Source organism: Carassius auratus, chromosome 5, assembly GCF_003368295.1.
Source record: "Carassius auratus strain Wakin chromosome 5, ASM336829v1, whole genome shotgun sequence".
NCBI classification, from domain to species: Eukaryota; Metazoa; Chordata; class Actinopteri; order Cypriniformes; family Cyprinidae; genus Carassius; species Carassius auratus.
In genome coordinates, this window is record NC_039247.1 from 18,569,787 (window position 1) to 18,582,013 (window position 12,227).

Genomic DNA, 12,227 nt, shown 5'->3' on the forward strand with positions numbered 1-12,227 from the left:
AGAATCTCTGTCTGACTTTATATTGTGCAGTTCAATTACAATGAAATTTTTAGCACTGAAATTACTTTTATACATCCTCATCATGTGTTACATGCGAGCTGTCCCTTTTAACTCAAGCACACTCTATCCAGGTAGCTGATATCAGCCACATCGGGCATACTGAACACAGACATCAATATATCAGTTGTATTATACATGCGTCGGCATGTGGCATGTCTCTCTCGACGACACAGGATGAGCCGATCTTCCTCATAACCACACAGCATCAGCACTTCTGTCTCCTTCTATCCGTGAAAAATGAGACACGACACAAAGCCGTAAAGCCATACAGATACACACGCACACAAACAGCAGCTGAAACACAGACACTTCTCGTACAAAGCGATATAAAGCACTGCTGTAAACACTACGACTATGCATGAGCCCAGATGCCTTCGAATGGCAGCTTATTAAATTTCATTTCTACCCAACACAGTTTTACTTCCTCAAAAAGAGAGAGCAAACATAAAGTGAATATAAAGAGCTGTTAATTTTAATGATTTGGAGCTGAATAATGTAGAAAGCAAAGATGAAGAGGGCTCTTTTCGTTGGTTAAAATGCAAGGTTGCCGACAAGAATCCAACAAATGTCTCTTTTTGTAGTAAAAAGGAAATATGTGTGAAGAGAGGACATGAAGGTGCTGACAGACCGTTCTGGAAAAGCAAATCTTCCCATTCTGTTTAATGAACAGCCTAAAGCTCGCTGTAAAAACACAAGCCCTAACGGGGAACGTAAAAATTCTGTTTTACACAGTAAAGATGCTGTCGACAGACACACAAACAAAACTGGTACTTTATAGGGATGAAATTCTGCTTATAGTTGATGCGTGTTGACTGAAGCAGCCAAACTGTATTTGTGCAGACTTCCTTCACTTTTGGAGTTTTTTTTTACAGTTTGTTATATTTTGAAAAGTTTTGTGTGAACTATTGTGTGTATAGGGCGTTCTGAAGTTCATGGTAATTATCCGCTCCTCAGTGTTTTCTATGAATATTTTTAACTCAAGGATATTTCTCAGCTTAGCTCTTATACATTAGTTAAGTGTAGCCATCCAGAGCTAGCAGAAAGGCAGATATACTGACTAAGGCTGTTTAATGTTTCTAATAAAATAAGGATTTGTGCTCCGAGCCGGTGCTGAGGCAGGCGTTAGCCCAGGACTCTGCTCAAACAGCAGGGTCTAAACGATCTTCCATCTGTGCAGCCACACAACGCTAAAACTTCATAAAAGTCCCATCTCTCATCCACTCACACTCCTGGCACTCGCCAACGCCTGTGTAATCCTCTGTGTATTGGTGCTGGACGGGGTCAGCGATCACTGAAGGGGAGTCACAGAGAGCGCTGGTCTGAGCACTCATGAGGACTGGCATCAATCAAAGGGGCAGCTGCCGTCAAACTTCTGCCGCCTGCCACTGATGATGTGACAGAATTTCACATTGCAACAGAAAATATTTAAGGGACATGCTTTCACTACAGCTAGATTATCACAGATTGGTTTGAAATGAATTACTTTTTTCTAGAAATAAATACAATCAGATTAAATAAGCATCTGGGAAACTTTTGGTAACACTTTTGATGAAGCATGCATATACAAAGCATTATACAGTAAGTGCACTAAATATTTTTATTTTATTTTTATTTATTTTACTTAAGAAAATTTATTTTTTATTTTTGACAAACTTTAAAACTAGAACAGTCATCCTAGAACAAGAAAAAATCCCTGGTTGCTGCCACACTGGGAAATCGCCTTATATAGATGACTGTACATCTGTGTATATGGCAAATTCTACAGTGGCATTTGAGGAGAAACTTCCTGTTATGCTGCATGCATACCGGTAAGTATCAGTATAAAGTCCAAGATTACTGTCAAAGCATAGCAAAAGAAAATGCAAAATTACCAAAATTGCTAATTTTATAAAATAAACAATAATCTTTTTTTTTTTTAATGAAACACAAACATTTATTAATATTAAAATATCAATATTACCAAATTATAAAATAAACAATAATCAAACTTTTTAATCAAACATAAATATAAAACAAGCTATTTGTCACTGCCAGGAAAGATATTATAGAAAATATTTTCTAGTTTGTTATAGAAAAACAAGTTATACTCAGAGTCCGGAACCTCGATCATAACATTATAACAGACACCTTCCTATTAGATACATGTGCGGCGCAGACAACACTTGATGGGCAGGTAGAGACTCGTGTGTGGGGGATGAGGGATGAGGGATAATAATTAGGGTGTGCTCATACTAGCCGTTTGACCCCCAAAGCCTGGTTCGTTTGACTAGTGTGATTGTTCCATTTAGCAGTCCCTGGCTCGGTTGGAAGAGAAGAGCAAGAGTGTGGTTCAGTCATGTATAGATCAGTGAGTGTGAGAGATAACCACGCTGGAGTGCAGATCTTCTGATAAATGCTGCATGATTGCATCAATATTTCTGAGCAGCAAAAGCGATAGTAAGCGATAGTAGATCTGTAAAGCAATATAATGTGAAAGGGACGTGTGTTACCGCATCCCATACAACTCAAGATAATCAACCACAAAGTTAACAAAATGATTCACTCCACTGTGTTGAGCAAGGGCTTCTCTGCTGTCTTCACATTCTATCGGAAACTTTGTATTTCCAATTTATAAAATCATTATTACAAGTTTTTTGCATTCTTTTCTGTTAAAAATATCAGCGGACAGTGGTTTGTGATGCTAAGCCTAAATAATTTGATCAGGAGCATCCCCTCCTGTGACAAATGATTTGTCTGTATATGTATTCAGAGCCAGTGAGCAACGGACTTTCATAATAATAAAAAACTGTGTTATATCAATTATAACTGTGGTTTAATAACTTGCCCAACTCAAATAAAACAGTTTATTTGTCAGTCTTTGTCAGTCTTTCATCTGACCCCACCTGAAGAGGTGTGCTAACCCCCTCCAGATTAATCAGATCCAACAACACTTTTTTCACTGACTCCTAGTGACACACAACAACAAAGAAAGAACTGAGGTTAACTAAAGCCAAAAAGACCATCAACAGCCTCGCACACACACACAAGATTCCTGATTAATCTACCCTTTAAATCAAACAACCACAAAAGGAGAAGTTGAAAGGAATTTCAGGGAGACCAGCTCCACACAAAACCCTGAGCGCGGAGACTAGTGAAAGCTCCTTTAAGCCTCATTCTCTGTTTCCTCCCTGTCTGCCAATCATGCTTCCAAAAACTGTAATTGTTTTTCAAATCCACACAAACCAGACATGACAGACCAGGTAAAGAGAGAGCGGGAGGGGTGGGGGGATGAACAAGAAGACTAGAAAGAATGAGAGAGGCAACGGGAGTCTTTTATTAAAAATGATGGCATGTTTCACAGCTCTCTGCCTTACAGAAACCCAATACACTGATTAGTCAGCTCTTTGACGTTATCTTAAGTTCCTTGTCAAAATTAATTTAGTGTGGGTGGGCTGTCGCGCTCCAGGAGAGAGAAGCGGAGAAGGAAATAGCAGGGTGAGAGGGAGGGAGAGGAAAAGATCTCTTTCAAATAAGCCCCAGCTTCAGTGAGCACCAAGTCATGTGCCCAGGAAACAAATAGCCTATCTGGGAGCTATCAAAGAAGGCCTCTCTTTCCCTGAATACACCGGACCCAATGAGACCCATGAAAGTGGATCCCGCTGACTCGAGATCTGGCCTCCTTAGCCTCCTCTGGTGCCAAACCCCCAATAGGTTATTTTGTCAGGACACACACTAACTCGCACACAAGAGGTAAATTGGCACGCAGCTGTGGCTATCTTCCATAAGCCGGGTTGAAATCTGAAGCCTGGCCTCCCATCGCTGGACTATGGCTGACACTTCATCAGGGGCCGGCGTACTGCCGGTGGCCTCCCTGAGTGTCCGATTTGATGAAGCTTAATGGTTTCAATTTGGGGGATCCGAGACTGTTTGACAGGCTATCTTAATCTCTTTCAATTAGGAAGTAGCTCTTAGGCAAATCTCCGACATCCTAGAGCCTAGATGAGACGGCCTGCCTCGCTGACCCATAAATGGGTTAGGACCGCAAAACGAGATGGGCAGCCGCAAATTCTCCAGTTTCTCATTCTTTTCTTGGGTTTGTCCTAGGGTAAGTGGATTAGGTAGCAGGTGTAGAGCACAGCTTTGGCCCACCCTGGTGGAGGTCATGGAGAAGGGTGAAGTCGTCGTCAGCCACGTCCATCCACATCAGCTCTGCTCCGAATGATGACTGGAGCTACACCAGCCTCCCATCCCTCCCTTTCTCTTTTTCCTATGCGCAATTCCCTATTATCCAGGTTCTTTGTTCTTATAATGGTCCCCCATCTTCCATCTTTCTCCAAGAACACAAGATAACCCTTTAATGCTTAGAGAGGCAGAAAAACTGCCTCAGCCTTCAGTAATAATCCTTGAATTACCCACACAAGGGTTTTCGTTTCAAGATGTGGAATCTTCAATTATTACTTTCCCATTTGGAAAGAGAGGCTGGACAGACAGGTATGAGAATGTGTGTCTAATGGCAGGGGGAGTAAGACCGCCTTTGTTCACACACAACACATTTAGTGTAGAACCTTCTGGTCCTCAGAGCAATATAAAGGATAAAAGCATTGCAGAGATAGATTTTTTCGAAACTGGTGGCACAATGGAAAGAGGTGCCATCAGGGAGAGAGAGAGAGAGAGGATGAGGGGAAGGATCGGGAAGAACAAACCGAGATCTAGTCATGAGTAGCATGTCCTCCAAAACTACCAATGCATTATTGCATAAAAAAATTACAAATTAAGTGAGAGAAACGAGTTCAGGGGCAGTCGTCAACATGTCCTTCGCTGACAACAAAGCCGGAATATCTGATAATGCCACAACCTTCCATCAAAATGGATAAAAAAGGATGTCTAGCTCCGAGTTTGCATTCAGAAAGTGTTTAAGTTCATTGATTTCAGATGAAGTGGCATGCTATTCATCAACCCTCAATTAATCACGCGGTCTCAATGTTAGGATTACCGACACTGGAGGAAGCTTCTACAAGGAATCTCCTACATGACAAAAAAAAACCTTGTGCTTAATATATTAGCAATTTTATGTCTTCTCAAACAGTCCTGATGTTTGCATTTCATATAGGATCCTTGTAGTACAAATACGTTGGTCATGTACTTTTAGTCGTATATATTAAAATATAGATGCAATTTATATCACGGTGATCAATAATCTTCTAAAGAACCAGCACCTTTATGACTAAGGCACATGGAAGATCAATAAAAAGTGAGACTGTATTGTTTTGAATGGCTTATTCCATTAAAAGCCTACAAGATGTGTGACACTTGCAAACTCACGTCCAATATGCAGTGAATTGGTCTTTTTAAAACTATCAGACGGAAAACAGATCTTTTTTTGTTCATGCTGAGAGATAAGATGTACTGTATGTGTGTGAGGAAATATCATGGTGTTAAAAAGCATTAATGACACAGCGAATGAGAACAGTTCCTATTCTCTGTTTTTATTTGAGCTCCATAAGACAAGGCATGTTATATCGGAAAAATCTCTTGCCGTTTACTGTTGCCATCAGGAGCTATTTTTATGTGGAAGGATAGCATTTAAAGAACTTATTACAAAAAAGCATAACATATAAATACTTACATTTTTGTTTTTAATATTTTCTATTGTGTGGTAACCATTTTATCAAAGCAATAAGGTACTCGAGGCGTGCTTTATTGTGAACAAGGTTGAATAGAATTAGAATGATTATTAAAACTGTATAGCTATAGATATTTTTATACTCATCGCCCTTTGTGACCCTTTAAAAAAAAAAAATACACACGAATTAGACGAAATTATTGACAACATGGGCACTATTTTCTCTAATACATTAGAAGCTGTTGCCCCAATCAAATTGAAAAAAGTTAGAGAAAAACGTACTGTACCATGGTATAACAGTAATACTCACTCTCTCAAGAAATTAACTCGTAGTCTTGAACGCAAATGGAGAAAAACTAACTTAGAATTTTTAGAATTGCATGGAAAAACAGTATGTCCAGCTATAGACAGGCTCTAAAAACTGCTAGGGCAGAGCATATACACAAACTCATTGAAAATAACCAAAACAATCCAAGTTTTTTATTTAGCACAGTGGCTAAGTTAACAAATTACCAGACGCCACCTGATTCAAATATTCCACCAACGTTAAATAGTAATGACTTTATGAATTTCTTCACTGATAAAATAGATAACATTAGAAATACAATAGCGAATGTAGATTCTACAGCGTCTAACTTCAGTTTCATCCATCGCACCCAAAGATAAACTGCAGTGCTTTACAACCATAGGACAGGAAGAGCTAAATAAACTTATCACTGTATCTAAACCAACAACATGTTTATTAGATCCTGTACCCTCTAAATTACTGAAAGAGCTGTTACCTGTAGCCGAAGAACCGCTTCTCAATATCATAAACTCGTCGTTAACTTTAGGACACGTCCCAAAACCATTCAAGCTGGCGGTTATCAAGCCTCTTATTAAGAAACCAAAACTAGATCCTAGTGTACTGGCAAATTATAGGCCTATTTCAAATCTTCCATTTATGTCTAAAATTTTAGAGAAAGTTGTGTCTGCTCAATTGAGCACCTTCCTGCATAAAAATGATCTGTATGAAGAATTTCAGTCAGGTTTCAGGCCCCACCATAGCACAGAAACTGCACTTGTTAAAATTACAAATGACCTGCTCCTTGCGTCAGACCAAGGCTGCATCTCATTTCTAGTCTTACTTGATCTTAGTGCTGCGTTCGACACCATAGATCATGACATACTCATAGATCGATTACAAAACTATACAGGTATTCAAGGGCAGGCTCTAAGATGGTTTAGATCCTACCTGTCCGATCGCTACCATTTTGCTTAAATGGGGAGTCATCTCATTTATCATCAGTAAAATATGGAGTGCCACAAGGATCCGTCCTAGGTCCCCTTCTATTTTCAATATATATGTTGCCCCTTGGTAATATTATTAGAAAATACGGAATTAGCTTCCACTGTTATGCTGATGATACTCAGCTATATATCTCAACGAGACCAGATGAAACTTCCCAATTATCTAAGCTAACAGAGTGTGTTAAAAATGTAAAAGATTGGATGACACACAATTTTCTCCAATTAAATTCGGATAAGACAGAGATACTAATTATTGGACCAAAAAACACTACACAGAATCTTGTAGATTACAATCTGCAACTAGACGGATGTACTGTTACTTCCTCTACAGTCAGAAATCTGGGTGTTATATTAGACAGCAATTTGTCTTTTGAAAATCATATTTCCAATGTTACAAAAACTCCATTCTTCCATCTTAGAAACATTGCCAAGCTACGAAACATGTTATCTGTTTCTGATGCAGAAAAGCTAGTTCATGCATTCATGACCTCTAGACTGGACTATTGTAATGCACTTCTAGGTGGTTGTCCTGCTTCGTCAATAAACAAGCTACAGGTCGTCCAAAATGCAGCAGCTAGAGTCCTTACCAGGTCAAGAAAATATGATCATATTACCCCAATTTTACAGTCTCTGCACTGGCTACCTATTAAGTTCCGTATCAGTTACAAATTATCATTACTTACCTATAAGGCCCTAAATGGTTTAGCTCCAGCGTACCTAACTAGCCTTCTACCACGTTACAACCCATCACGCACCCTAAGGTCACAAAACGCTGGACTTTTGGTCGTTCCTAGGATAGCAAAATCCACTAAAGGAGGTAGAGCTTTCTCACATTTGGCTCCCAAACTCTGGAATAGCCTTCCTGATAATGTTCGGGGTTCAGACACACTCTCTCTGTTTAAATCTAGATTAAAAACACATCTCTTTCGCCAAGCATTCGAATAATGTATCTTTTTAACTGTGAGTGTAGTTGCATCTGTTTAAAGGTGCATTTTTATTCATTAACTTGGGTTAAACTAATTTTACTTTGTTGGATCAGCAGCTATGCTAATGATGTCTGTATTTTGTTTCTATGTTTCGCCACGGGATTTACATCCCGTGGTAACTAGGATTTAAACAAGCTCCAGTCTGGATCCAGAACACCTGAGAAGAGATGATGCTGACCCTCAGAGGACCCCAGATGATGCTAACCTTGAATCAACAAACAGAACTAACAATTATTGCTAAATGTGTCACTGAATCATATAATAACTTAATTAATAATATTGATAGTTCATCGTCTAGCTGACTACGTCTTATATTATTATTATTATTATTTTTATTTTTTCTAAAATCCTGTCAAATGTGCACAAACTACTAGCTACTACTAAATATTGTAGAAACATAATTTTCTGTAAAGTTGCTTTGTAACGATTTATTTTGTAAAAAGCGCTATACAAATAAACTTGAATTGAATTGAATTGAATTTAATAATTGTTCTGCTGATTCTAAGCATGCAGTGCTCTTATGTCGTCTACCACTGTAAATGCTCAAGCTCTTTAAAGCAGGATGGATTCTGATTGGCTGTCAATGTATTATCACTCATCAACTTAAAAAAAAATACTAATAAAAGGGATTTCAGCAATATCATTCTCCTGTGCCATTATCATTATATAGTTGTAGTGGGACTTCCCTACTGTTTTAAGTTAAGAATTATTTTGAAAGCTATTATCGTTATCATTATAGTTATACTGTAGTTTGCATTCTTCTTTGGGATTGCCAATACTTGGGTTCTCTAGCATAATAATGTGTGACACATTTTTCACCATGTTTCTGTTTTTTTTTTTCTGTTTTTTTTCAGGACTTTCCCCACTTCAATTATTCCCATTTCTAAATGCACATGCCAAAGAGATTTATTCATTACCAGCCTTGTTTCATATAATCAGTATTTAATTTTTATTTTATATTTATGTTATATTTAAACCCACTCCAAAAATGAAAGGATCAGGATCTTTTTTTTTTTTTGCTCTGGAAGCCTAAGTAAAATGAATGTACAGAAGAACTTCTGCAGCAAATGACAGTAATGGGTAAAATACACCTCTACACAGTTCCGTTTCACACCTACTGTAGGCATCATAACCTACTGTCTCGACAGCCATTGCCGGTAAAAAGAAAACCAATAGAAAGAAATAATCAATGTCTGCTCATGTACTGTATTTGTCTGAATGGGATCAAATGTAAGCTTGAAAAGATAATACTTTATGTTTGATGAAATGTGTCCTAGAACACACAAGACGGCCCCTTACATGAAATGATTTGATTTCACTTCCAGGACCCTTATCAGCAGCTGCGCATCAAAGCGCAGCTGGAACAAGCGCTAGTTATCATCTGCCATAAATATTTCTACCCTTTATCCATTGCTTTTCATCTATCTGCCTCCCCTCTCTGTATCAAGCTGGAGTGCCATTCAATTTACAGTATAGCTCAGTGGTAATACATGCATATCGGAAAGAGCGGCCTTGCGGTATTACCAGATGCCAGTGGGATATAGACTGACACATCTTCTTGCCCTTGTTTTAAATAAACAATCCATCTGGCCTCAGATTGCTATAAAGCCCTCGATGTTCAAGTCTCGGACAGATCCATCACGCACTAGAGAGAGACTGTATCAACGTCTTCATCGCAAGTCAAGCGGAGTGTAATGGAGAGTGTCAGTGTCAATTTGGCTTTGCCGGGGCCCCTCTCCCCTTCATCTGGGCTGATTTTAATAATCCCTGTCAAACACCAAACGGCGTGCAGTTCCTCTCCAATACGACAGCCCTTTCTCCTCGTACAGACAGAAATCTCAACATTCATTTAGCCCGCACAAAGGGAAAGGCTGTCCAGCTGGACAAATATTATTTCCCTCACTTGACAGACTCTGCAGTTAAGCTTGCGTGTTATTATTTTCTAAACTCTATTCAAGCCTTGATTACTGTCTAAGGGGAAAGAGTGAAGAGAGAGAGACTTGTTTAGGTTTTTAAGACACAGGATTAGGAACTGAACAGTGTAATTACATTGGGACAGACTATGTCAGTGTCTGTGCGTGCACGAGTGTGTGTAGCTGATGTTACAAAGGGATGCGCATCATCGCGCGTGTCTCATCCACAGAGTTGTGGGAAAAGTGTCAGGTTCATGCTGTCACCACATAGGGCCCAATTAGGCAGATGCACCCTCCATTTCCTTTGTCTTGTTATCTATTTTGAACTCAAATGTTGTGGAGTCCCAGAGTAGTTCTGAAAGCTGCCACACAAAAAAGAGAGCTGCTGTGTGTAAGTGTGTGCATGTGCATGTGAGAGAGAGAGAGAGAAAGAGCTGGGACAGATGTATTCTCTTGACACTTAAAGACACACTAGTATTTCTCTGCATGTCTACCCTTACAAACTGTTCCACACTCAGAATGGAGGCAGTGGTGTGAAATATTTAGCACCCAGTGCATCGGCTTTAAAGCTGTCTGCAAAAGGTTTTCTTGTCATGTTCTAGCTGCAAAAACACTTAAATAAAGCTTTCGCAATATTTAATGTATTAAAGAAGTGCATTGTTTTACTCCAAAATGGTAAGAAAGAATATGAGGGGGAAAAAGAGAAAAGGTTCCAGGTGAATAAATCAAGTCTGTGTAATGGTTGTGTTTACAGACTGTGTGCATGTTGTTTTTGTTTTGCCGGATGACTTCTCCTGAACTTGTCCTGTAATAGTTATGAAAACATTCCCACTATATTTAAACAATTTTGTCTTACATGTGAACTACTGTTTAAAGTATTCAAAAGTTTCCTCTGCAATTAAGTTTCAGCTGATTTTGTCAAAATATGCCAAGACGCTACATGTGTTAATAAAATAAAATAAATAAATGAATAAATAGTCACCTTCTTTTATAGGAACTGTAATGCAATTTATGTTCACAAAAACGGTCTTGATTCAATAAATAAATATTACTATGGTGGTTTTAATCTCCAGTTTTCTTTTCCTCAGTGTCATGCAAGAACACTTAATTTTCAAGAGCTACAAAGCAGGTTGTTTAAGCAGGTTAAAATGGACATATTTCATTGCAGAGTTCATTAATTCACATTGATTGTGCATTCATAATTCAGATTTAGTCAATCACTGTCAATCCTGTGGGTAGTGGAAATATAAATTGTACTTGATTGCAGTCTCATACATAAATATATATTTTTTATGACATTGGAAATATGTCCATTTCCATTTTTAGCTAAGCACCAAAATTCAAGAAAAGCTCAAAAACATATTACAATATTCAAAAAGTTTAAAAGCAAAATGTCTTCTGTTACTCATGTAACCTTGGTTCCCTGAGAGAAGGGAACTAGACATTATGTATGGCAGGATATCTTTTTCTCCAAGTAGGTATAACTGCAGACCGGAGATCTCCAAAATGGGGAGAAGGGTTTAACTGCAGCCTGGAGATCTCCAAATGGCGGAAGGGACCCCACCCCATTTTGGAGGTTCTGCCCACTTTTGGAGTTCACTCCATATTTTAAAGTAGGTATAACTGCAGACCAGACATCTCCAAATTGAGCTGTGAACTCCAAAGGTGGGCGGAACCTCACAAATGGGGCTGGGTCTCCTCACACAAAGACTTTCACCATTGGCTTCAGCCAATTGTTATTGACTTACATTTCAAAATAAACTTTATAAATTAAACATTGTTTCTAGTTTATCTGAAAAAAAAAAATGCTATATAAATTAATATTCTTTGTGAGAGCAGACCCAAGGCTCATGGTCAGTGGTGTTCAGACTGGAGTTTGAAACTCTGCTTCATGATGTAAATGGGACTCACCCATGAGGTGTCCCAACACAGGGAAAAGATTTTAATCTATAAATTTGCTCCAATCAACGGGTGCATCCCAGGGCATGAAACTCACAGGGTAGGAGAGGGTAGTGACACTGGGTATAACTAAGAAGGTGCCATTGTCTAGTGAGGTCTTGTTGGGGAGTTATGGAAGAATCTCTTGTTTATCTCCTGAACTGCATCTGCATCTTTCTTTATCATGCGATTTAGTGCCAATCCCACCATGCAGTCAATAATTTAACTGGTTAAAGTTAGGGTCAGGTATGGGGTAAGCTTAGGGGTTAGCATGTTTTGTAGCATAGTGTGAAAATCACTAATCAACTGACTTTGACAAAATTAATAAAAAGTTTAGAATCAGCTGTGGGGTGGAGTTTGCACTGAAGTGAATTGGGGGAAAAACGGTGCATGCATGTCATGTGCAATTATGTATGTCATCCTGCCATACATAATGTC